Source organism: Amblyomma americanum, chromosome 1, assembly GCF_052857255.1.
Source record: "Amblyomma americanum isolate KBUSLIRL-KWMA chromosome 1, ASM5285725v1, whole genome shotgun sequence".
In the NCBI taxonomy this organism is placed as follows: domain Eukaryota; kingdom Metazoa; phylum Arthropoda; class Arachnida; order Ixodida; family Ixodidae; genus Amblyomma; species Amblyomma americanum.
This window is the reverse complement of record NC_135497.1, coordinates 511104897-511132789: the sequence shown is the minus strand read 5'-3', so window position 1 is coordinate 511132789 and position 27893 is coordinate 511104897. Positions and strand designations below refer to the sequence as shown.

Sequence of the window (27893 nt, the reverse complement as noted above, 5' to 3'; positions counted from 1 at the left end):
CAATCAAACTAAGAGACACGGCGTTTTCAGGCGCGGCAACACGCGTTTCTGCGCGTCGACGCGTCTTTCAAAGCGCGCGTCTGTCAATTCTGAGCATCGCGCGGATTGCCACACCACCGCGCAGTCCGTGCGTGCCGATCGTGCACAGCTGGGCAGCGTGCTAGCGCGAGTGATGTGACGCGGCGAGTGGCAACCTGTAATAAGCAATTACTCGCGGCAATCGCGTCGCCAGAACCACTGAGGTCTCTTGTCGGTGGTTCCTCGGCGGCGTCTCGCGAGTGCGGCGATATGAGCGGCGTTAGAAAGTCATATGCCGGCGTATATCTATCAAATATTCTTTTTGTGCCGCCCCGTATCGTTCTTATTGATCAAGGCGTCTGACGGAAAACGCATCAGGGATAGCGACGGTTATAAAAGACGGCATAGAATGGAGTACAGCTCGAGCAGGTTGTTTGTAATCATCAGGTTGCCTCTGATAATCGAAAGGGGTGTTTCTTTACTTCATCCGGAATTAACTGCTCCCGATTTGATTTGCTTTCCTGACTCCCAATATATGGCGTGCCGGGAAGATGACCCTGAATACTTCGACCACACGAGGTCAAACAGTGACGACATCGCTGGGATCTCATGTGCACTTCCGATATCTGTTGCTCTAGCCAGCTTCGGCGCTTCGGTAGACGCGGCTTTGCGCCACGACTCTGTTTCCATCAATCAACTGATGATAAGGATTTTTTGTAGTAAAAGCTACACTGGCCACGAACTTGCGATTTCGCAGTGGCACTTCTGAGGAGGAGACACAGAGCCATTGCCTACCAACAGCTGCAGCTGGCGGACTCCGCGCGCTCGCCGCGCCATCTGGCATGACGTCAAACCGCGCACCTAGAGAGATTCACGGTGCCAAACAAGGGCACCCCGCAAGGCTCAGTAATATCACCGCTACTATTGAACGTAGCGATGATAAGACACGAAGTACTGGATGAAATAGAAAACATCAGCTATGCAATCTATGCAATTGACATAACAATATGGACAACCACAGGCTCCCTATAGCAGCAAAAGAAGAGTAGCTACAAAGAGTGATCGAACATACTGAACAATACGCCAGAACCAGAGGACTATCGTGCTCAGCAGAAAAATCCGAATACGTACGAATAAAAAAAGGTGCACGGAAATACGACTCCCAAATCACCCTAAAACTCGGAAACGAGACAATGCCTGAGAAAACAGAAGTCAGAGTGTTTGGAATGTGGCTGCAAAACACAGGACGATGTAGCAAAACCATTGCCGCTCTTAAGAATACAACAGAGCAAGATGCCAGAATCTTGCGAAGAGCCAGCAGTAAAAAGAAGAGAATGAGAGAACAGGACACCCTAACGCACATCGACAGTCACGTCACGAGCAGGGTAGCGTATAGTTTCCCCTACCACGAACTAAACAAGCAAGAGACTCTACAAATCGACACCATACTACGCAAAGCCTAGAAAACGGCGCTCAAACTTCAAATTTCAACACCAACCGAAAAGCTATGGCACTGGGAGTATCGAAAAGCTTAAACGAACTATGAGAAGCGCAACGTAGTGCGCAAATAGACACTCAAATCAGAATGGGGAGACACCTAATGGAGAAATTAGGGCTACCCCTGGGCACAAAAAAAACAAGGAACGCATTAATAACAGACAAACAATATCCTGGTAACAGCCATACCCGGACAAATAGACCCCAACATACACCATGAAAGACGACAAGCTAGAGTCCTAGCACTCAGCAGGGAATTCAGCGACAGTCCCAGCGTAGTCTACACGGACGCAGCGAAGTACCGATACCAACGCGAAACGATCGCCGTTGTAATAGACGAAGGAGGGAAAGAAATAACCAGAGCAACGATAAACAACACAAGCATAGTGGCAGTTGAAGAGGCCGCCATTGCTCTGCCAATATCGCACGGCAAAGCCACAGGACAAAACCTCACCATAGTGACGGACTCCAAACAAGCATATATACATATACATACATATTTATTTGTCACAATTACAAGTTGAAATAAGTGTGCCCGCGGAAGCGCAAGTGCGCTTGTGTGCGGGTCACGGCAATCAAACGAAGTACAGGCTCAGTATTGACGAAAAAACATAGTTTCCAGTATGTAGAAACAAAACAAATACCACACAACAGAGCTTATTGCAATCAGACACATAATATTCCTAAATACAAAAAAAGAACAATATCACTAATGCACACTGCCAAATTAAGACACTTATTTACACAGGTTCAAAAACAACTTAAACAACCTAGATTCACATGGGATGGCAAACTCAGAGTATTTAGAGCATTCTTTTAATGCAAGCTTACAGGGATTTTGACATATTAAGCCAGGACTTTATTCTACATTTTACCTCTTTAAGGGATTGTAATGATAGCATTTCAGTTGGAAGCTGGTTAAAATGAAATGGGATGTAGAACATTCGGCACCTTTTCCCGTAGTTAGTATATACCTTGGAAGGTTTGAACGGATTTCTTTTTCTTAATACGTTGAGCTTGTTTTCAGGGTGTTTAAATTTATTTGAGAAATATTTTCTGGTAATTACTACATGCGTGAATAGATCTTCAATGCAGAACACATCAGCAACGAGCATCCGTTTGGTGCTTTCAAGGGCCTCCATTGACGTGCCATACAAAACGTTAGCGGAAATTCTGCTCAGTATTCTATCGATTTGACTGATTCTTGACGATGCACACGAACCATAAATAGTGACGCCATACCTTAAAACGGACTCCGCTAGGGCCTTAAACACCAGTTGACGCAGCCTGACAGAAGTATTGAATTTTATCCTGTACAGATGCATAGAAATTACATGGGACGTTTGATGAGATGGTCAACATGGGCTGTCCAGGTCATGGTGGCGTTAAAATGAATGCCCAGATATTTCACTGTTTCAGAGAAGGGTAAAGGAACACACTGGCAACTCAAGCAAACATTACCATGCAGAATAACAGATTCACTTAATATAACTTTTTTATGTGGATATCTGAAACATACCAAACTTGTTTTTTGCTTATTTATGTAAATCTGATTACCTGAAAACCAGTCGCACACTTCTTTAACATCCGACTGTAGCAGCTCTGCAGCCCTATTGTATGACTCGTGCGAAACAAGCAACGCCGTGTCATCGGCGTATTGGTAAAGTAATGAATTCAGACCTAGATGTGCTAAATCATTGACATAAATATTAAAAAGAAAAGGTCCTAAAACGGAACCTTGTGGCACGCCATATAGAATTGGTTTGAAATGACTGAAGTCATCTTTGACTCTCACAACCTGAGAACGATTGGAGAGGTAGCTATTGAAAAAAAGCTGATAAGGCCCGCGAAATCCAATTCTGTCTAGTTTCTGTAACAAAGTCCCGTGGTCAACAGTGTCAAAAGCTTTGGATAAGTCTAGAAATAATCCAAGGACAACCTCGTTTCTATCTATATGCAAGTTAATGTGATCGCAGCAATCTTCAAGAAGATCTACAGTGCTCATATTACGCCTGATCCATACTGTGTGTTATTGATTATAGAAAATAGGTCACAGAACGACACCATATTTCGATATACAATTTTCTCCATTAAAAGAGTAATACTCGGCAATATTGCGATCGGTCGGTAGTTTCTTTTATCAGATTTTTTCCCCGTTTTATAGATTGGTCGTATATCCGATATTTTCATTCCTTGCGGTATATCTCTTGTTGAAAAGCAACCATTGAGAATATGCAAAAGCACGCTTTTTAGCTTGTTATAATTATTCTTTAGATCACGTAATCTGATCTTATCATATCCTGGAGGTTTGTTCAATGGGAGGACCTTAATAGTATCCCATAACTCAGTGTCACCCAGTGTCGGTAAGAAAGCATAGTTTGGAATGCTTGGACCTATATACGGTGTAAACGGAGCCTGCGGCTGCGATTTTAATTCCTTCGCGGATGTAGCGAACTGCTCACTGAACGAGTTCGCTGTTGATCGACTGTTTTCGCTACCAAAGATACGAGTTAGTTCATCATCTAGATTTCTGCTCTTTTTTTTCCCCATCATGTCATGAAGAAGTCCCCAAGTCTTTTTCATATTACCGCGATATTTTACAAATTCAGCCGAAAAAAACCGCCGCTTCTCTAATCTCAACTTTGATGTAAGTTTATTCCTAAGTGCACGATACTGCTTTCGTAACTCAACGTCAGAGGGATTACACTTGCACAGTTGCCATAGCTTACTTTTTTCAAACGATAATGCTATGACATCATTTGTTATCTATTTCTTTTCGGGGTTTCTAATTTTTTGTTTCACTCGTCGCATGGAACAAGAGTAAATCTCATTGAATTTTTTAACAAGTCAGTCATATGCTTCAGTGTGATCACGCATTGCTAGGCTTTCCCAGTCAAAGATCTGAATCAAGTCGTCCGCGTGTCGGTCGTCAAGAATGGTTATTGTACGCAGAGGTGGCTTCGGCGTTTCAGGTTCATTACTAGTAAAAGAGCCTGGAAATAATGATCAGCTACTTTTTCTCGTACCACTGCAGCAATTGCATCCAATGTTGGACATCTTGTAGCAATGAGATCAATACAAGACTGTGTAAGCAAGGCGCCAGCAAATTCCTCCCGAGTGTAACTACGAATAACATTATCAATGCCATACCCTGCTAGTAAATCAAGATAATCCTCCACACCACTTTTCTTTGGTTGCAGAATGTTAGTGTTAAGATCTCGCGCTAGTATAATATAACAATGAGAATGTTTGCTTAGGAAACAGGAAAGCTCAGTAAAAAATCGTTGCAGGTCAGAACTAGGTGGACGATAAACTGCGATAAGCAAAAATGTCTCAGCGTGGTTACTAACAGAAAGTGCAACAACCTCTGCAGCCGTAAATGTACAAGTCAATTTCTCGACAAACCACGAATTTCTAACAAACACTAAGACCCCGCCACCTCTGCCAGAGGACCGACAGAGCGAGAAATACTGAAATCCCTGCAATACAAACCCATGAGACTCGAGCTCATTTACATTTATTTCAGTTAACATTACGGCGTCTAGATTTTTTAATGACTTGCATAAGTGGACGTTTAGAGAATTTCAGTGCCTTCTAATGCTTCTGATATTTACATGTACGAGGTCTAGAACAGGTTTTGAGCGTGATGTCGTGAGGAAGCCACCTCTGTGTCCATTCCATTCAGCAAACGAGTCAAACTGATCATTCATTGTTATAGGAGTTTGCTAATATCATCCTCATTTTGAATCTTAAAAACAGCATAGCCCTCTATTTTCCTCACGAAAACATGTCCATTTTTTCCCAAGCATATTTGTACGACTTTGCCTTTGCAGCATTTTTACCGAGCCACAGTTGTTTCTTTGTGTAGGATGTTAAGTTCTCATTTATGTAAATGTTGTCATTGCTCAGTGCATAGCGCTTCCGGAGCCAGACTTCACGGTAGCTCATCGACTTGAATTTTACAAGAATTACTGAAACTTTGCCAACTCTGGCCGGCAGTCTATGCACAGCATCTATACATCCATCTATTCTTTCTGGGATTTCCAACTCACTCGCAAGCGACTTCAATTGAGCTACAAGGTACTCGTTGTCAGTCTTCTCAATTCCATGCACCTCAATATTCTGTCGGCGAGAGTAGGCTTCTAGATTGTTCACTGTGGCTCTTAGTTCATTTATTACAATGGATTTCTCCGCCAGACTCTCAGCTTGTTCAATACAGTGCTTTTTTAATTCTGCAACCTGAGTGTTCTGCTTGACCAGCGATCTCTTAATTTCTTCGTAGTTTGACGAAAGAAGGTCAATTGACGCCTCAACGCCCTCAATGATTTTCCCTTGTTTGTCAATCTTCTCTAGTACAGAATCATTCTTTGCAGATTGATAGTGAATACTTTTGTCAATTTGGTCCACACGCAAACTTATTTCCGACAGTTTACTATTGAGCACACGGATAGCGCGCAGAAGCTGGCTCCTGGTCGGTTCCTCCTTTTTTCCGCCATTATCTGAATCAGACTCCTGTAACTCCTGTGACTTCAGCGTTAAGCAAGCTGAGCACACCCACTTCGATGTATCAAGTGTCTTCAAAACTTTCTTTTTCACACCTGAGCATTTGCCGGTGTGAAGCCAGCAGCTACATTCACTGCAACTTATACTATTGTCAGGCTGCACAGGTTTCGAGCACACAAAGCACTGAGCATCTGGCGAAGCCATTGAAGCACAAAGCAAGGAGACAATCAGCAAACTGCAGTCCGACGAATTGTTCAAAAGTACTGTCTACCGAGCAAGAAGAAAATCTCTTACCTAGAACGATAAAGCGTGCGTCAGTAATCGAGCCCACACTCCGTCGCACTGCAATCCGCCGATCGTCGGTAGCAGCTTAAATAGCGTGGCTCCTGACGCCGCCCATGTCGCCGTCCCACGTGACTTGCCGTCGGTTCCTCTGAAGCGCCACAGTGCAACTGTCGAACGCAGCTGAGGCCAGGAAATCTTCATGTATCCGTCAGCAGGCAGCCAAGGCTTTCATCTTCTTGTTCTTGATAATCTAGAACGATAAAGCGTGCGTCAGTAATCGAGCCCACACTCCGTCGGACTGCAATCCGCCGATCGTCGGTAGCAGCTTAAATAGCGTGGCTCCTGACGCCGCCCATGTCGCCGTCCCACGTGGCTTGCCGTCAGTTCCTCGGAAGCGCCACAGTACAACTGTCGAACGCAGCTGAGGCCAGGCAATCAGCTGAGGCCAGGCCAGGCAATCAATCAATCAATCAATCATTCTTTATTTTTCCCAGAAAGAACTGGAATGGTCTCCTGGGCTAAAAGCTGGGTGAGCAGCTTGACGAGGCCCAGGAGACCGTTACATGGCAGAACAGTGAAGTTGAGAAAAAAAAGAATAATGTGAATATAAAGCAATGTACACCATACGCAACATAATACAGTATTGCGGCAACATAATACAGTATGTAATGCACCATATTCGCCAAAATGAGCTAAAAATAGTTAAAAATAGTACAAGTTGACATAAATAACAGTACGAAATTGTAAACAAAGGAAGCACAGTAGAAAAAACTAAGTATAACATCAAAATGTGGTTCACAATGTTATGAAGTACGTGCGCAATTTCTTGGGATTCAGACGAGTTGTGTTTTGGTACATATTAAGCATTGATGGCAGGTTATGTGCTAATGATTGATGTTTATAGTAAGTGCGGAAGTGGGGGATTTCCCAGACATCTTTACTTCTTGTGTGTATATCTGTGCTACGTAGTGTTAAAAATGCCAGAGATGAGAGTAAGTTCTTGACTTCAGTAGAGGAAAAAAAGAATGTTTGGAGTAATCGATATTTGTATAAGTTATCAACCCTTATGATGTTAAAGGAAACAAACGCATCTTTAGTACTGGCTGTTGGATCGATATTTCCAATGTAGCGGATAACCTTCTTTTGTAACAAATGGAGTTTGTCTAAGTTTGTCTTTGTTGTTGTGGCCCATACCAACGAACAGTAATTTAAATAGGAATTGAATAAAGCATTATAGACTTGAAGTTTAGCTTTTACTGGAAGCAGTCTCCGACAACGCGATATCATGCCTGCAACTGAGGATAGTTTTTTCCTAAGATAGTGAGTGTGTGCATCCCAGCTTAAGTTCTGAGAAAAATGTACACCGAGGATTTTATGAACGTCCACAATTTCTATGTTATGGCACTGAAAATTAATAGACTGATGTATTTCAACAGGTTTATTCCGGGCACGGAATATCATTGCTTTTGTTTTCATTGTATTTATTTTAATTACGTTGAGCTGAGACCATATGGATAACTTCTGGAGGACTTCATTGCATTTTATTATTAGTCGGTCCACATTGTACTCGGGAATAAGTATGGTACTGTCGTCAGCATATATTATAAATTGAACTGTGGCATCTATGTTTACAAGATCATTTATATAAGTATTGAATAATAACGGTCCTAATATGCTACCTTGTGGAACGCCGTGAGTAATTGGTAGGAGGGAGGACATATAACCGTTTACATATACACACTGAGTCCTGTGGCTGAGGTAGGACTCCAGCAGGGCCAAACAATTACCGCAAATGCCATATGACTGCAGCTTACTAAGGAGCACTTTATGATGTAAGCAATCAAATGCCTTGCTGAAATCTACAAAAAGGGCAGCAGTTAACAAATTATTTTCAATATTCCGCAAGATATTTTTTTTAAGTGCTAACAAAGCTGATTCCGTTGATCTGCCTTTCCTAAATCCGTATTGTGCAGCTGTGATAACGTTTTCTTTATCGAAAAATTGTGTTATCCGAGTGAAAATGATTTTTTCAATTCCCTTGGAGAAGATAGGCAGCACAGATATCGGGCGGTAGTTAGTGGACAAGTTACGTTCGCCACCTTTAAAAATAACAGATACTCTGGCTGTTTTCATTTGCTCAGGAAAGGTTCCAGACTCTAGAATTAAATTAAAGATATGTGCAAGTACAGGACTAATTATCGGTAAAACGTACTTAACCGGTCTTATCTGCAGGTCGTGAATGTCTAATGCTTTACTGTTCCGCAGGCACATAAAAGTACTGTATATCTCAGATTCATCAGTTGGCTGGAGGAATATGGTTTCAGTGACAACACTATGGTGCGAATTTGTGGAGGGGGTGCCATTACATGCGGCAGCAGCGTTTACAAACTGATGATTGAAGTGTTCTACTAGAGCTTTGTCCCGTAATTCATTACCATCTACCATTACAGTATCTGGCATATAATTTTTGCTCTCACGACCGAGGACGTCGTTCATAGCCTTCCAAGCAATGTCTGGGCTCTGCCGGGCAACATGTGCAAACAGATGCTCGTAATATGCACACTTTGCCCGTCTAAGTTCACTGTTCACTTCGTTTCTGACTTTCTTAAATTCTTTTAAGGTTGTTTCTAAGCGTGTCTTCAAGAAAGAATGATAGAGGCGGTTTTTGTTTGTAATTTTCTTTAAATGGTCACGAGTTACCCATGGTTTCCTGGCTTTTTTTGAAGGTTTGTGCATCTTCAATGGAAAATGCCTAGCGTACACACACACAAAACGTGTAATGAATTCATTATAGGCATCGTTAACATCCATTTTATTGGTCACAGGTGACCAGTCTTGTGACAGAATGTCCTGCTGAAATGCCTGTAAACCATTCTGGGTGATGTGCTGAGCAATAAAGGACTGTTTTTGTTTGATAGATTTGGGTGAGTGGGTAGAATATGCCATGAAAACTGGACAATGATCACTTATGTCGGACACAATAGTGCCAGAATTGTAAACAGTGGTATCGATATTAGTTACAAGGAGGTCAAGTACTGATGATGTAGTTCTTGTAATACGAGTTGGCGTGATTATTAAATTTTTGAAACCAGATGAAACCAAAATGTCATTAAACTCGAAAACAGAATTGCATTCTTCAAGCATGTTAATATTAAAATCTCCCGCGCAGATCAGGCGAAGGTTATTATCACAAACATAGTCCAAAAAAGATTCATAAAATTCCATAAAGCGTGCAATATTACCACTCGGAGGGCGATATAGCACAGAGATGACATCGCTCCTATTTTTGACAGTCACGATTTCATAGTCATCCGTTACAGTGCTGAAATCCGACACCAGGCAACAATTCTTTGTTTTCTTGACAAGAACTGCCACACCACCACCTCGTCTTTCTGGACGATTAAGAAAAAAATTATCGTAGCCATATATATTTACCATTTTACAATGAGTTGAATACCATGTCTCAGAAATCATAAGAATGTCAACTTTGAAGCGAAACTGATCCAAAAGCAGAGCAATATCATCCTCCTTGTTACCAACTGAGCGGGCGTTTATATGAATAACAGATTCGCACAAGGGGAAATCACATTTGACTTCGGTAGGTAAAGCGAGCTCTTGATAATTCATTGTGCAACTTATGTTCTGGCTTTGTGGAGTCATCATTCCTGCCCACTCTCGTTACAAGCCGATGTGTCGCCTATCTGCCTGGAAACAATCTTCTCGACATCACACTCCCTCGCTATCTGAATGATAGGCGTATTATCTGCTTGCTTCGCGAAAATCTTTCCGTTGTTCGTCCAAACTGATTTCCAGCTGTGTTCGTATTTCCTTTTCACGGTCATTCCAAGAAGCTTTTTTAGCGCTGGGCAAAGATGTTCATTTACATAAACTGGGGTTGTATCTTCGAAACCAAGGTCACTGTTTGTGAACCGTTCCTTCCTAGCCTTTCTCAAAACAGCATCACGCTTCGCTCGTGATCTAAACTGGACGACGATGTTGGTCTTGTTGACGTTTTTCTTTGTCGGGACGCGATGGCAGGTTTCAATGTCGCTTTCCTCAATAGGCTCACTTATCAAGCTGCCAATGTGGGACAGTATTTCGGGGAGTGATTCAGTTTCCTTCTTGATTACGCCTTGAATTTCAAGGTTGCTTTTTCTGGAATTTTGCTCAGACTGAACAAGCCTGTATTCGAGATCGTCTATTTTGATTTCCAGGGATGAACACTTTGCGTGGAGAGCTTCATTTGCAACTCTTAGCTGCGTATTTTTTGCTGCCTCATCGTCCAGCTTTTTTCCCAGGTCCTCAATCGTTTGATGTGCGAATTCCAAACTCTGGGTTATATTTCTCTGCTCATTTTTCAGTTCTCGGATTTCACTTCGCAAGTCTCGTTCAAGGGACTCACGAAAAGCTTTGACTTCTTGTTTCAGTTCCTCCTTTAATTTAGCCAATTCAGTTCTCATGTCTTCCTTTAGTTTGCCTATTTCTTTACTCATGACCAAGGTGGCTAGTTTCTTTGCACAAACCAAAAACACGAAACACAGAAACACGAAAACACAGAAACACGAAATGGAAACAATGCACTGTACACCCGTAACTTGACTCGTAATGAGCGGTTTCTAGATTGGCAGCAGCGACGAAGCGCAGAACAGAAGTAGACCAGTGGAAAAAAAAATTTTTTTTTAGCACTAACCTGCAATGAAGCAGAAGACTTAGCGAAGTGCACACACGCTTCACCGCTACTGCCAAGTGAAGGCTGTGGGGATGAAGGGGCTCCTTTTGTAGGGTCCAGTCGAAAGACGACTACGCAGGCGTAGACGAAGCAGCAAGTAGCAGGCGTACGTAGCCAGCGATTACGCCTCCTGGTATCTGGAAAGCCGATGATCGCACGGGCGTTGGACCGGATGGCTTTTAAACAACTTTGCAGTATGTGCCCTGCAATGAAGCAGAAGACTTAGCGAAGTGCACACACGCTTCACCGCTACAAGAGGTAGGATCGACAGCATCGCCAACCATATTCTACACACTACGAGAAGACACATAATCACTAAACATAATATAGTATGGGTTCCGGGACATGAGGGGATGAGGGGCAACGTGGCAGCAGACGAGTTAGCTCGAGGGTACGTCAACCGAGCAGACTCAACTCTTTGGTCCACAGGCACTTTTGACCCTGTGACCCCCCGTACTCAGACATACTGGGTCATTACAGGGGTCAACACAAACGCTACCCAGCCCCACACAAAAGGCTAACCCAAAGAGGAGGCGGTAGACTGGCGCAGACTACAAACCGGTACCTACCCGCACCTGCACAAACTACACAAGATTTTCCCTACACAATATGTCGACGAATGTCCGGAGTGCCAGGGTAAACTTACACTATATTTCGTTTCATACATCAGATGCAACGTTGTCAAAGCTAGCGCTGTTGTTTGCGCTGGCTGCATCCGCGACCAAAAAGTAGTGCGCTCCTTGTGGCGAGCGAAACATATTAAAGGCTTTGCCTGCAGGCTCAATACTTTACACATTTGTCATCAGCTTGATTAAATACAACTCACTGTTGACGACAATCTGTCCCTTCCTCGTGCCTTAGACCACTCGGCGAAAGAACAAGCGCGGAGTAACACGCCTCCCTTTATTTTTCCGTACGGACTACTTCCGTACCTTTCACAGTGTTGCACCTGATGTATGAAACAGAGTATAGAGCATGTCACATGGACCTGCCCTAAGGCAGACATAGAGCCTAGAATATACCGCCCGAGTGTGACGCAGTGGGAGCACTTGTTGGCCAGCCAGGACGAAGAAGCACAACGATTTCTCGTACGCCGAGCCACGATGGCAGCTGTCAAGTGCAGCATCCTGGACGATGGATCGACTACGGCGCTCAGTGACCAGTAAAGGTCAAGAACACTTTAAATCTGTCGCAAATAAAGTTTTTTCCTTCCTTCCTTTCTTCCTTCGCCGCGGAGCCGTCGTTACCCGCCCTTCCGCGCTTAACCGCTAACCAACATACTCGGTGGTGGTATCTATGGGAGCCACTGAAAGCCCCGCACACTCACAGATTAAAAAAAGAACCTGCTGCTGGTCCTCGGACCCAAGATATTAAATTTGGAATATGGCGGACTACTAGACGCACTCTGGCACGGGTCGGCCCGGTATTGCACTGCCTCCGGGAACGGCCCGGGCCCATGGGCCTATTAGCGCGCGTCACCGTTTCTATCTTTCTTCTCCTATCCTTTAACTCTCCTACTTTCAGCACGCGGCAGAGCGTGCCTCGGCTTGAGCCAGTAGGCAGGCCCGTGCACTTTCCTTTCTGGCTTCCTGTCAGCAACAGCAGCAGCTCGGAATCGAACCAGGGCATTTGACGCTTGAGGCAGAGAGGCTGCCACAAAGCCATGACGGCTCAGGGTTTCATCATGAATAAAGGCGGATCTAGTGAATGCATGGGGTTCATATACTAACTCTTCCCATCCAGAAGTCACCGCGCTTTCGCTACATATATCCTGGCCTAACAGAGCTATGCCAACAGCAATTTTTGTTCTTATCGAGTTGATTTAGTCATCGGTGTGACATGACTTGAGACGGGACACGGCCATGGCCGCGAGTATGAGTCATTAAAGGCTTTCGCCTTAAAAACCATAGAATTAAACCGGCACGTGGCTAAACGAGGCTAACATGTGTGAAGGCATGACTGAGTTAAGCCGGGTACCGGTACTTAGAGTTCGCATCCCGTGTAGTGGCTTCATTCGACGCTGAGCTCAGAGTGTCACGTAAATGACACCACTGATGAGAAACGCATGCTTGTTTCGATGTGCTCACGCTAATGATATTCGTAACCAGCAGTCACAAAACAGCGTCAGTTGTACGGGCGGATAACCGACGGCTGACCTTCGACAACGGTGTGGTGGCGGAGGCGTATTGTCGTCGGTGGATGCGCAAATGTTTCTCCTTTACAGCGAACAGTCGGGACGCCAGCAGGAATACGCGCAGATCGTTGGTGGTCGCGGGAATTAGAGTACATATACAGGAAGGCGCAGCTAAATGGCTTTAGCTTTGCGTCGAGCGCTGAAACAAAGCTTGTCCCAAAAGAGGAAAAAGGACGGGCGTCGCGCACGTAATTTCTCGCATGGGAGGGGACACCATGCAAAGCGCGCGCACGCGACGCTTGTTGGAAAGCCGCCGTTCACTCGCGTTCATTAAAAATAAGAGACGCTTAAGCCACGCGTCGCCCGTTCGGCGCGACGCGTGGCCCATTGGACAATTTAAGGAAAGGACGCCTGTCTCACATGTCTCAGCGGACACCCGAAGCGGGCAGTAAGGAAATGAAAATGAAATAATAATAATAATAATAATTGGTTTTTGGGGAAAGGAAATGGCGCAGTGTCTGTCTCATATATCGTTGGACACCTGAACCGCGCCGTAAGGGAAGGGATAAAGGAGGGAGTGAAAGAAGAAAGGAAGAAGAGGTGCCGTAGTGGAGGGCTCCGGAATAATTTCGACCACCTGGGGATCTTTAACGTGCACTGACATCGCACAGCACACGGGCGCCTTAGCGTTTTTCCTCCATAAAAACGCAGCCGCCGCGGTGGGGTTCGAACCCGGGAACTCCGGGAAAATAAAATGAACAATTGCTTTTAAGGAAAGAAAATGACGCTTGTCTCACATTTCACGCTGGGTGCCCGGATCACGCCGTAAGAGAAGGAAAAACCAATCAATCAATCAACCAACTAACCAATCAGTCAATTAATCAATCAATCAATCAATCAATCGATCAATCATTCCATCATTAACGCGGTCACTTTAAAATCCCTTCCCTTGCGGCGCGGTTCAGGTGTCCACGGAGATGTGCCATTTTTCGCTCACGGCCAAAGACGCCGACGACACCGGTTTTTCTGCGACACGAGCTCCTTAACGCTATCGCGTTAATAGTACGCACAGGGGCTTAGCGGCTGCGAACGCCGGAAAACAGCTATAAACGAAACACTACATTACAGGCAGAGTTCCAAGGTGCAAAAATAGGTGAACGTATCACAAAAAAAAGCGGAATGGTCATCGAAGATGGTAACAGACGCCTAATACAAGTGCGGTGGATGGCCTTGCTCGAAGACGAGCGTGAAAAGGCATCCCGCCTACGATGGTGTGGAGGAGTGCCCACGAGGGCATCGGAGAACACGTGAAAAATAGCTCTAAAGTAGCTTAGAAAACAGCGCTCTTTTCACATTATTCACTTCAGCTCAAACAGTGCGCGAAACAGCCGAACAGCGTGGTCTTTAAAAATTTTAGGGCACTAGGGATTCACTTGTACGCCGTCCACGTTCAAGCATGAGGCGGCCGAACGCCACATCAGTCCGCAAATTTGCAGACACCACTCTCTTGTCGACGACGGCTAGCAAGTACGAATGAAAGGCGTGTTATGAAGGCTCAACCGGCATGAAGTCTTGGCACTTTGTCAGAGATAGCTCCTACTGGCGAAACATGCGCGCCGGATCTAAGGAACGCCGAGCCTGACAAACCTTCCCCGCGCTTACAGCACTGTCCGCAGCACCAAGCTTCCTAAGACCCGCAAGGCCACGCACAGGTTCAGTTACCCACACAGGAAGCAGTGCAAAACGAGAGCCTCAAGGACGTGGCTATGCATACAGCAGCAAAACTTCTCCGAAGACGCGCGTTCTCTTCGACGCCGTCCGGCGTCACGCCTTGGGAACCGTACTACAACACAGCGACCGTTGTCGTGACGAAGACGCGGCGCCTTACCTCGAGATTGCCCCGAGTCCGACTTTTTGCCGGCTGGCTCCCTCGAGGACTGTTCCTCTTCTTCGGCGATCATATCCCAAGTGCTGGGCGGCTAGCACGTGTCCTTCCCTGACCTGCTAGTACATAGATAGATAGTTGCCAGGAAGAATGAAAAGGAAAGTGCACAGGACTGCTCACTGGCTCAAGACGAGCCACAATCGCTACCACGTGCAGATAGCAGGAGAGTTGAAAGATCGGATAGAAAGACAGGATAGTAAAGACGCGCTAAAGACAAGGCCGATCCCGGAGGTAGTGCAATACCGGGCCAACCGGTGGTGGGAGTGAAGTATCCTTCAAACTCTCCACCACATTTTCAAAAATAAGTCCAATTGGATCCGTAACAGATACTCAACAGGGTCCGAACATTTATACCTGTCTTGCTAGTTCTGCTCCCGGCGGCTATATAGTCTTCCGGAGCACTGTCACGTGACTTTGCCAAACGCACCCTATTGAGAGGTTGGGCAGCCAATGAACGCTGAGCCTGTTGCCGCAGTGCCGCGTTGTCAATAATAATTGGTTTTGGGGGAAAGGAAATGTCGCAGTATGTCTCATATCGGCGGACACCTGAACCGCGCCGTAAGGGAAGGGATAAATGAGGGAGTGAAAGAAGAAAGGGAGAAAGAAGTGCAGCAGCGGCGAGCTCCGGAATAATTTCGACCCCCTGGGGATCTTTAACATGCACTGATATCGCACAGCACACGGGCGCCTTAGCGCTTTGCCTCCATAAACAAAACGCTAACGTTGTCACGAATTTAGCAATGTTAATACGTTGTCAGTGCTAATGCATTCAGCACACATCTCTCACCGCCGACACGAACCTGAAAGCCCGATTGAGGCGTCCACTGACCTAGGGAGCCAGATATGACGCCCTTGCTTTCTTTAAAGGGGCTGTGAAGGGGGCTCTAATAAAGTTGCGGCATGCCCGTAATATTAAAGCACGCCTCTCCACGAATAGTGTCCAGCAAAGATCTTTTAAATGCGCTTTGTGGAAGCTGAGATTTTTGTACTTAAAATTTGAATTTTAGTGTCTTCCCGCCTTTCCCTCTCCTCTCGTCACTTCTTGCACGCTGGAAGGTAGGCGCTCCTTCACTATAGTGCCTAGAATATACTGGCTAGTGTGCCGAGCGCCACCACTGCGCAATGGGAGATGGTGGCGCCGTTTGCAACGAAAGCCCATCAATGGCGGCAGAGGGCGCTGCTTGTCGGGAGGGTGCTGCCGCAGCAGACGACGTGGTTTTCTCGCGTCGGAAGGCAGCAATTAACCTGGTCTTGTGCGTGCGCGATTAACCTGCTTGTGCACATACTTTTGTTGACCGAGGTGCAGTTTTTGTTATCCTGTGCGGGTGCTGACACATGCAAGTCATCGCATCCGCTGCTCCCTGCAGTTCTACGGTGATCGCATCGGTTATGTGCGAGCGTGTATCCGTGGCGCGTGCTTCCAGCGTGCCGTAAATTCGTGGACTGAATTCCCGAATGTTCTTTCCCGTACCCATCATTTAAGGAGCTACATGTGACAGCAAAATAAAGATGCCAAAGCTACAGTGCAAAGCGAAGGCTTGCTTTGTGCCACTGTGTAAAAGCGGTTACCGCTCGAACAAGGAACGTGTTTCCATGTGTACTGCACCAACTGATTCTACGCGGCTTGCAGAATGGGAACGAAACATCAAAAGAGAGGACACAAGGCTGACGCCAGCTGGTGTGGTTTGCGAGAAACATTTTGAGAGCAGTTATCGAGCGCATGTTCAGTTACCGTAAATGGTGTTACCAGCGAACTTCCCCGCGATAAACCGCGTCTGAAACCCGACGCCGTGCCTTCGATATTCACGCATTACCCAGAGCACATTCTGCCTAAAGTGTCAGCAAATAGAAAAGCAAGAAATCTGCGCCAACAAGAGCCTCCAGCAAAGCGTCACAGGCGTGCTGCGTCGGAATGCCTCCGAGTTGTGCTCAGCCGTTGAGAATGCTCAATCGGTGAGCATGGAAGCATCTGGCGCCAATAGCGGAGCTGCAGTAACTGAAGTGCACCACTCCACGCTGTGTTTCTGCAGAAGGAAGCGCTGCTGGCGAAGCGCAAAATGTTGGTGAACGGCCGCGAACCACCAACGATCGTCCCCATCCGTTCTTCAACGTCGCTATTCCATGCAGTGACATGGATGAAAGTGCCATCCGTGCCAGTCGATTCATTAGCGTACGCCCATTGTGAGGCTGAATAACTTCGCTAACCTCTTAATTGAAAAGATCGTGGCATTTGCGAAGCCTTTACTTGATGGACAATCAGTGGCAGCCACGGTTTACCTCAGTGGAAGGGAAAAGTCAAAACACATCGTCACAACTTCCGAAGAGGCCGAAACCTTGATCAAAGAAGTTGCCTTGACCAATCTTTGTGGTGGATGCGGCGTAAAGCCGGCCTCGGGAGAGCATATCTCCTACAAAGGCATGATTTTGCTGAGAAGTATTTATTATCTGTGAGGTCCGAAGGCGAGTCCTGCGCTTTCTGCAAGTACCAAAGGATTCTGGCTCAAAACCAAGCGTGCAGAAAAAAGAAAAGCACAAGTGAAATTGCCAGGAAATCTGATGAAAAGAAACAGTCCAAGAACATTTCTCGAAGCCTGTCAAGAACCAAGAAACTATTGGCAAATACAAGGATACAGGTGGCTCACATGAAAGAGCGAAATGAGGCTCTTAGTGAAGAGACATTAACAGCAAATTTAAATCTCTTCCCTCAAAGCAACAGCTGGCTGTAAAGAGTTGCATGCATGTTTCCTTGCTGCAAGACGAAAATCACACAAGGGAACGCGATACGATGATGAGTGGATTTTGGAATGTATGCTGATGAGGATGCGAAGCCCGAAGTTGTATGAGCATCTCCGCACACAATCTATTATGGCTCTGCCAGGGTGAACTTGCCTGAAAAAGCACCTCCAGCGCTTCAAGGGTGGCTATAATTGGCCTCAGTACAAAGGTTTTCAATGCCCAAAATGAAAAAACAAAGACCATGAATGCTTACAGTCGTCACTGTGGCTAGTCATTGACGAAATTTAATAAAGCTTTCGGAGCACCAAAGTGTGAAATCAGCTGGTGAGTATAGCTGCATGGAATGCTTGGATCGTTCTGTGTATACGGTAAAAGCTATTTTATTCGAACTCCGTAATGTGCTTGATGTGCTTGTTTTTTTTAAAATTGTATAAACTCTTGTGTTGCCTCCCTGTCAATAATTAGGATTGTAGACTCGTCAAGCTGCCCAAGGGCAGCTTTTTTCTACGATTCCTCCATCTGTAGTGCTAGATGGGAAATAAACTTTGATTTGATTTGATTAATTCCAAAATCCGCTTAATTTTAATTCTGCCGGCGCGGTCCCGGCCAACGCATTGGAAGTCTATGACGTTATTCACATTGCACGTGTTTACTCGTTCGCAAATGTAGAGCACACAGTGAGAACACCTAGATATAATCCAATAAAATTAACGGAAGCGTTTCGCCCACTTTATTAGAGATAATGTTACCGAAAAAGTACTTTATTTATATATATATATATATATATATATATATATATATATATATATATATATATATATATATACAACACAAGTTCCGTGTTCCCGTCGTAAGCAAGGCATGTTCGAAACACGAAGTTGTGCTGAACTTCACAGCAGCTTTCGCGAAAGCGACGAGTGCTAAATGTGCAGCTTCTAGTTCAGAGACCTTTTGCCATACTGAAGCCGAGTTGATCGGATCGAATCGTAGACGCGGAGGCCAGGTTTCGATGGTGGCGAAATGCAAAAAAAAACAGCAGTGTGCTTTTCGATGTCAGCGCGCATTAGAGGACTCGATAGAAATCAATGTGAAGAAACCTCATAAAACACATGCAGGTTAAATTCGCACAGCCTACCACGATTTGCTTTGTTTCAATTCATTAATGAGCCCCTCACGAAGGCGAACGCGTCCCAAGAATGGAGAGCGGTCGTGCAGCTTGCCATCGGTCGTTTGTCATTTGGTAGTAAGAGGTTGATTTCCCAATTCTCGGGTGTTCTTTAATTTCTAATATGTTATCAAACTGATTCAGACCTAACCTTCAGTTAGCTGCTGTTAAAACAGACAGGCACACCTTCCGTTCAAAGAAGCGCTTACCGATAAAAGAAGAGGCCTGTAAAGTCGGTAGAAGCCGGCCCCGGTAACGCGCATGCTTTGAGGTTCTATGGTTTCATGTAGGAGCTGGGCCTCGAAGGATATGAGTTTGTACAGGCTTTTTTCTATATTATTTCTATTACAATGCGTAATTCCCTGCACTCAAAACAGCAGCCACGGAATTTTTTGCGGTTCCAGGTCTTAATCCTCTCTTGAGGTATTAGGTCACATCACGCAATTTGGGCTATTTTACGGTTATGGCATCTGTTTCAGTGCTACGTGACATTGTAGTTTGTTGTTGCATCTGCAAAAAAACTGTTTAGGAGGAAAACTTATTCTGACCAGAATCTAGAGATAAGCGGTAGGTTCTTGAGCTTTCCAGAACTTTTTATAAGCGTTGCTCACTGGGCTTTAGAAACTTTGAACTGGAATACAGAAAAACTACCTTGGGTCCATGAGATATATAGATGCGGCTGCCCGCGCAATCTCACATCATTCTGCGCCAAATGTTCGGATTCTTTAATAATTCCCTTCAAGTATCTCATTACACTCAGCCAAAACGAACGTTTAAGGCACTTAATCGTCCGTAAAACGCGAGTATGACAGTCCCAAAGTCATGAAGTGATAAAGCATGGCGTGGACAAAAGCGCCGTTTCATTTTTCAGTCGAAGTGTCTCAACTCCAGCCTTTGTAGGGCTCTTTCAGGTGCCTATCACAGCGTCAAACCCTGCACGGGCTGGGTGAAATAGACATGAGAAACCAACATAGAGGTTGCATTTTCTCATTGTCAGTGGCAATGAGTTGAATTGCATAGAAAGCACTCGTGGTTCCATTGCCGAACATAGACTAACCATGGGTAAGAGAGGAATGGTTCACACCTAACGGCAGCGCACCTGAGCAATCGTGCCACTCAGCTCCACTCGCCTGACTTCTGCAGCAGCCCTGTCAGAGGGATATTGTGGATAAACCCCACGAATTTGTGTTCTTTAAAAAATTCCATATGACTTTTTGTCACTCTGTTCAAAAGCAAAACAGTTGTTTACTGCTGAGAAACGTAAAGTGATTTTTCTTTACTCATATCAGGCCAATCCTAGGGCACAGGTTAGTACCCTCAGTTTGCTTATTACTTGATGTACTTGAGATCGAATTAAAGCAATTGTTTCACGTCTACGCCCAGCGACTATCATTTTCTGAACGGTACCATGGCCGTTTGGGTTGGGACCGCTTACCTAACAATAAAAGGAACATCAAGGTTAGAGTTGTGTACTGTAATACGTATAAACGTTCAAGATTACGAACTAAAGGCGTACGCGTCCAAAACATTCAGTGTCTAGGTGGTTTGGTGCCAGATGGATTATTTTAGAAACGCATTTATATGCTCCCTATTTTCACTGATGATCACTTAATGATACCAACATTTCGGAATAATTGTTGCAGTACTGACCTGCTGTTTACCGACTTATTGTCTCCTGTACAACGCATTGCACGAATTATCTTTCTGGGAGGTCTTTTTCGTTGTTGTCATGTCTTTCTCTTTCCGTCCTGCATTAATTCCTGTTGGCATTGCAGGACTTCTCATCATTTAAGAGCCAACTCTGGACCATTCTGTTCTTTGAAATAATGGTTGAAGTGAAGTACTGCTGTTGTTTTCGAGGTGGTATTTGTAACTTATTGCCCAGAAAGACTTACATGTAATTATCCATCCGTTGCTTGAACGATGCTCGCAGTTTTCGCAGCGTCCTTGACCTTTTGGGCCTTAAAAATTGTTTACACTGTAGTTCATCGTGGCAGTGAAACTGAGCTAAGTGCATTATTTTACAAATGTTGCAGATACCGCTGCAGATAATAAAATTATAGAACAAGCAAATGTACGTGGTCAGCATCAGGACGATTCAAGTCCACTTGCTGGTGCCTTTAAGGACGAAGTCTAAGATGACTTGTCCGTCTGAACTGCATTGTGTTAGAAATAATGTACTAAATTCACATCGGCAGAATCAAGGCGAAAAAATTGTAAAACAGTTGAAACTGGATATTTCATACACGAAGCATATCACGAAATAAGTCGATATATAAAAATGGCAACCGATAAGGTAACTTGCAACCTAGAAGCAAGAATGCCTTCCACCCACTCTTGTGATGAGAATCTTGCAGCGACGTGCCAAACGCCAATGAGCTGGCATCGCACTGCTCGCTAGGCGCTGATATGCCTATCCTGCTACACATGGAAGCCACAGCTGACGGTTCCTTAGAACTAGCCACTGCCTGTTGTAGGATGTCTAATCCTGTCGCCAGTACAATATGAATAAAATAGCCTGTCATCAAATTAAGGGACAGTTAACAACCATAACATGCTCCAGCTTATGAGCATTCGCGTCGCATGCGGGAGGTGCAGGGTTCGATCCCCAGTGCCGCCGGGTACCCACAGATAGTACAAGGTGTACAAGCCTTCCACCGGCCTGGCGCTGCGTCTATCAGGGGTGAAATGCTTTAGGAAATTCTTCTACGACCAAAACTTGAGCTAAGGAAAAATACGTCATGTCACGGCGATCTTTAGCCAAAGCCGCACTTACACCGTTGAGATTCATCATAACCAACTTCCACAAAGCCTTCGGCAGCGGAGCGAGCAAACTACGCCAGGCGAGAGCCGCCGATAGGTTTTACTTAAGTCGGCTCCACAGCGTGACAGCGATGTGTTATGAAAAATGGGTACTATAAAAGATCGAAACCCATCCTGAAGCACACCTCACGTTCACCTCGTCACACGGTTTCAGAGCACTAACGCTGCCAACAGGTGCCCAAGGCCGCAAAGCCGTCCCATCTCCATGCGTGAAAAGTGATCGAACAGCGTCGTTAGGAGAAGCGCCCCCAGCAAAGGCACGGTGCGCATTTATGTATATCGCCGACCGGAGACATTGGTGCTCGATATAGTGCGCTACTGTCGCACACTTTTCACAAGAGTTTCAAGATGCTAATCTGTGTGTCCGATATAGTAAATAATTCAATATATAAGGTTTTGATATATCTGCTCTCGATTGTAGTCAGTTAATATGTAGCACACTGAGCATTTCAAGCGACGTAAACACACAAAATCAGTTCGGTACAAGGGACGTCCCTCTTACTTCGGTTCTCATATCCTGGCTCTTCTCCGCTAGCCCGAGGAAACGTAGGAACCAGCAACAGCTGCAGCACAGCGCCGGCCACGAGTCCAAATCGGCAGTGACATCGACGAAGAGACAGTAGAGGCTGATGAACTGCGTCCAGTCACACCAGGCACGCGGAGGACGTCAGGGTGGCTGGGTTCCAGAGGTCAAGAAATACCTCCATTTTCGTGATCTTGTCCTGATTGCTGCGTATCGCTTCACGCGACGAGGCTATCTCAGCGTCACAATGTGCCAGTCTGTAGCAAAACTGACAGACCTGCAACGCCCGCAGCTGGGATCGGACATACCACACCAGGACTGCGGAGGTGCAGCTCAGGGCGAGGTACATAACACACTCGTAGAATATGAACACGGCATCGACCAGTACACTCAAGATTACGACCGCTTCGTCCCACTGTTCTCGAGCAGTGGTCAAGGGTGTTTCGAACAGTGCTCCCAAAATAAATCCAAAGGCCGCCGTTGTCGCGGCTAGTATAGGGGCCCTCAGGAATGCTGAGAACAACGTTCTTCCGAGGAAAACGTGGAGACTGGGATGTCAGAAACCTGTCGTGTATTCGAAAAGCGCCGCTTTCTGGAAGAATTCGAGGAGTCTTTACGATAGATGCGTTACAGAGTAGATGTTGACGAGAGCCTTGATTACTGCGATCACACGAATTATGAGTACAAGGGTCTTGATGAAACTCTTGTTGGAGCCAATGTTATGGATGTTCTTACGCAGCATGAACTCATGGAATGACAAGGAAAACACCATCCTGGACGCAGAATAGCAGGCGTAACGGGATTTGCACCTCGCATTTGCCCCATCCAGAGTTGTGTACCCGAAGCCTTCAATGTAGACAACAGAGATACTGCAAAACCTTACGTATCATAAGGAGCGCTTCGCCAGAAAACAGCAAGCGCTTGGGTCTTTTAAAGCGAAAGTTTTACTGGCTGCGAACTTGCGTTTTCGCCGTGGCGGAGCTCCGAGGAGGCACATGACGTCACAACGCGCGCCTCGCTGTGGAGCCGAACCGGTCTGGCCGGGCCGGCGACGGCTGGCGCACTCGGCGCGAAATAGAGACGTGCTCCAAGTCTCCGCCAGTGCGGTCACAGTGCACCGAAGTCGCCGAACGCGTCGGCGGTCAAGCGCAGTTGGAGTATAGAGGGTCTCGCTTTGGCCGACGTGACGTTGCCGTGCAGCGCGCGCGTTACGCCGGAGTATAAACGCGCCTTAACAGAGCCTGCCCTTAACCACTAACCAACGTGTTCGGTGGCGGCATCTATGGCAGCCACCCTACGCACACTCACTTAATAAAAAAAACCTGTACCGAGGCTCGGAATTGAACCAGGGCCTTTGGCATTTAAGCCAGAGATGCTACAACTCCACCACGATGGCTCAAACTTTAACATGAATAAATGCCCATCTAGTAAATGCACTCTTCCGATGCAGAACTCGCCGCACTTCCACTACGTATATGCTGGCCTAACAGAGCTAGGCCATCAGCAATTTTTTTCTCTTTTCTTTCAAGGAGAGCCTGTTGGTCGTCGTCCCGAACACATCTGCGGCAATGTATCGCGAGGCAGCGTTCACAGTAAGCTGTAGTGGCATGCAGAAGAACAATGCGGTGTTTGGCAGTCTGAATAACCCTAGGTAACTGAATCCATTGAGAAAATCAGAGAGCATGAACAACCAAGCAGTTCAGATCCCATTTAGTGGAGGCCACAATCAAGTCAAAATAAAAAAAGTTCATTTTTGCATCACAACCTTACATAAGTGAAAATACAGGGAGAGGTCTCATACCTCATGGCTGCATCGGGACCTCCTGTCAGTGAAATTGTAAAAAGATTAAAATAAAAATAACACTAGCAGTTGTCATGCATAAGTAGTTAATTAATGTTGCAAATAATATTCATGCAAAACTTAACAGCTATGAGTACAAAGAGTTATCAGTGTCGTACAAGGGTTGAACAATATAAAATAATGTGAATATTTCAGCTATATAAAGCAAGAAAACTGTCCCACATAAGCATAAAAATAAAGCAACCACTAAAGCAGTACAAAAAGTGTTACTCGCCAGTTCTGTACAATAGCAGGCCAAAAAGGACCACAATAGGTGTTTTATTTGCATATCATCTCATTTGGTGCCTATAAGCCTTAAGTAATGCAGTTGTTAGTCTTGCCTTGAATATTTGCCACGATGAAAAGAGTTTAACGATTGTCCATGAGCTGTTCCACAGCGTGAGAGCAGTAAAAACAAAAATATTTGTGTACTAATTTGTGTGCTTTGGTGGTAGTAAAAACATGTAATTGGATAACCTTGACAGGTTCCGATTAATCAAAGCATCCTTGTTAAATAAGACTAGTGAAATTGGCTTATTGCGATACTTGTAAATAATAGTAATGAAAGGGTATCGAACTAAAGAAATAATTGATAAAATATGATGATCACAGGGCCACCACTGCGATGTAAGCTAAAGGTTGTAATGCAACTGGCTCGATTTTGGATGTGTTTTAAGCAGTGATAAATCTGTGTGGTAGATGTTTCCCAATGACATGATACAGTTTGATAAGTTGCTGGGAATGAATGCATAATAAGGCAAAATTGCCATATACTGTTCGAAAAAAGTCTGCGTCCGAAGAAGTCTTCTTATTCCGTAAGACCATTTCAACTTTATATAAGTGCGTATGTTCGCAAACTTTAAATATTGTACAAAATGACACCAAGAAGTGTACACTCGTTCGTATGCAGGGATGTAATGCTGTTCAAAAGTAATCACCAGAGCAAATGAAAAATCTTTAGGATACGAACACAATACCATAGGATTTGTTTTAGCTATGTTAATCTGGGAGCAATCGCGGCGGCTCCAGAATAAGGTACAGTGAAGATGGGCAGTCACTTTACGATAATGAATTAATCTACAAGAGCTTAGTATAGTTTTAGATCAGCATAAAGCGCTCAAAACGAACTTTATATCCCAACTGAAAATTCCAGCATGCCGTATTCGGTGTTAACACCAGGGTGGAAATTCGGACATGGTTCTGGTGTTTCCGGGCTGGTGTTCTTTGGGTCGAGAAACCCACCATGCTGTGTCTGATATCAACGACAGAAGACACGGGCTGGTGGTTCCGGCCGATGGGCATAAAAATCCACCAGGCCGGGTCTGGTGTTAGCACCACAAGACACGGTTTGTGGCTGCAAGCCTGCAGCATATGCCCTGCTGCCTCGATGCTGTTGTCAGATGCATTCAGTAAGTATGGCGACACATAATGGTGCATTAAATGGAGAAAGTTGTACAGGGAAAAAATTACATGCCACTTCTCTGATGAAAAAAAAATGCAATTTTCTATGCTCACGAAAGATGTTCTTATTTTGAAGGCTTCTGTTGCCGCAGCTGGCACGCTTTCTGTGACAGCCACATCCAAATATTCTTTGATGCCTTCATCACCTCCTCCTGCGTGCAGCCCTTATACGTCGCATAATGCTTGAGAAACACTACACAGAAAAGAAAGAGTAATGCATCATGAGTATTAGAATGACTCACAGGTGGATCTAGGTATTAGTTAATTTGCCTGTGCTACACTAAAACGCAGCTATTAAAAAAAATCGGAGGGGTCACTAAAGCTCTGCCTACTTAGAAGCTTTTCGCAGTTTCTTCTTTATTCAACGAAAACATCTTCGATGGAAGTCCGTCTGGTTGGGTTCTCGAGAGAAAACTGACGCCAACCAATATTTTAACTTTACCCAACGTTTCGGGACCAACTCGTTCTCTTCTTCGGGGACACACCAAAAGATGCACCTGTTCACACATAAAAAAAATTGGTGGGGCTAAACACTGCCTTAAGGATATGAAATGGCCTCGTTAATGTGTTAATGCCCATAAATGCGAAATTAGTAATCCTTGGCTTTACATTCAGAGATCCCTGGGAGTCCTCAAACCACTCCTGACACAGTGGTGCAATGGTTAAGCGATATGCCACTGCTCTGCGATGGTGGCAGGCGCTGCCACCGGCAGGACTTAGGCGATCTGGTTGCTCTTCCCAGCAACTTCTCGCAACCAATGAATAATTTAACCGTCACAGTACGCAGTTTCCTCACAATCCAGGGGGCAGGCTGTGATGATGCCACAACGTCACGTGACCTAGATGGCCCACCTATGTGCAGGTTGCTTCTCTGGGGAGTTTACGTGGATTTTTCACTGACTGTCAGCAACACTGGATATTCTGCGACACGTGCTCTTTAACACTATCGCGTTAATGTCCCACTAAAGCACTGAAAGCCCATATACCACGCAGCAAATACAAAATTAGGAATGGGTTAACTGGAGAGATATGGGCGAGGCCTTTTCCTGCAGTGGGCATAGTCAAGATGATGATTAACAAAATTACAGCCAAAGTCCTCAGTCTACATTTGATCAGACTTCACACAACCTAATAAATTTTATGGTTCACAAGAGATGGAAGCCTAAGGCATAGTTAAGGTACAAGAAAATCAAGGGGAATTATCAGCAGCAGGTTGACCAGCTTGTCAACACATGCACCCCTACTTTATAAACACTTGTAGGGGCCGTACCCGTGTATGGGCCGTACCACGTTTTCACCAAGGAAATATTACAGAAAAATATTATCCCTGTAAGGGCCGCACCCAAACTTTTCAGGAATGGCCCAGGAATGGCCTTTGAAATGCACGGGGTGTGGCCTCCGCGATCAGCTGGGGCTGCAAGCAAGGGTGCGCTTGATTGCGTAGGCAACGCATGCACACAGGAGCTTTCAGGTGCCGCCCGTGGATGGCGCCCGAGGTGGCGGCTTATAATCATCAACTTTTGCCTCCGTTGCGAGCTCCTGCTATCCATATCGGCATCTGTATAACCAGCACCACCCTTTTCCGACTGTCAAAGGCATGGGAGTTGTGGTAGCGTGGTAGTTCACGTCGTTGTGGCTTTCGTGTGCTGCCGCCAAGCGTTCCAGTTTTAGCACGATATGGCAAGCACATTAATAGCAACATGGCTGAGAATTTCCTGTCGAACACGGCAAGCGTTCGCCTGGCAGGAAATTCGACGTGACCGAGAAGTGCGTCCGACGATGGTGCAACCAAAATGATGCACTGAGGAACAAAAGGTGTAAAATGTGCACTTTCCGAGGCAAGCCGTGCAAGCTTCCTGAACTGGAAGAAAAGCTGCTCTGCTAAGTGATGGAAGCGCGGAACAGCAACGCGTTGACAGCGGAAATGCTGCGTCACTTCTTGTGGGATGAGCGTGCACCAGAGCACAACACAAGCTTGGAGTAGGAATACTCCGCGAGTGACGATTGAACATAGAATAAGTGCCACTCATTCCCTAATTGTTGTGTTTTCGCTTTAAAAAAATTTTTTTCGCACATCGCATGTATGGGCCACACCCCAAGAATTGGCCCTCAAATCTGAAAAAAGTGCGGCCCTTACACGCGTTTATACAGTATTCAAACATGTGGCCCGCTGGTCCATACAGAAAAGCTGCGCTGCACTAAGATATCCTTTGCAAAACCAAACAAAACATTTG

General features: G+C 45.3%; 1 pseudogene; it reads right to left on the bottom strand.

The window, feature by feature from the left end:
- Positions 1-15320: 15320 nt before the first annotated feature.
- LOC144116783 (U2 spliceosomal RNA) lies at positions 15321-15463 on the bottom strand (annotated as a pseudogene).
- Positions 15464-27893: the final 12430 nt, after the last annotated feature.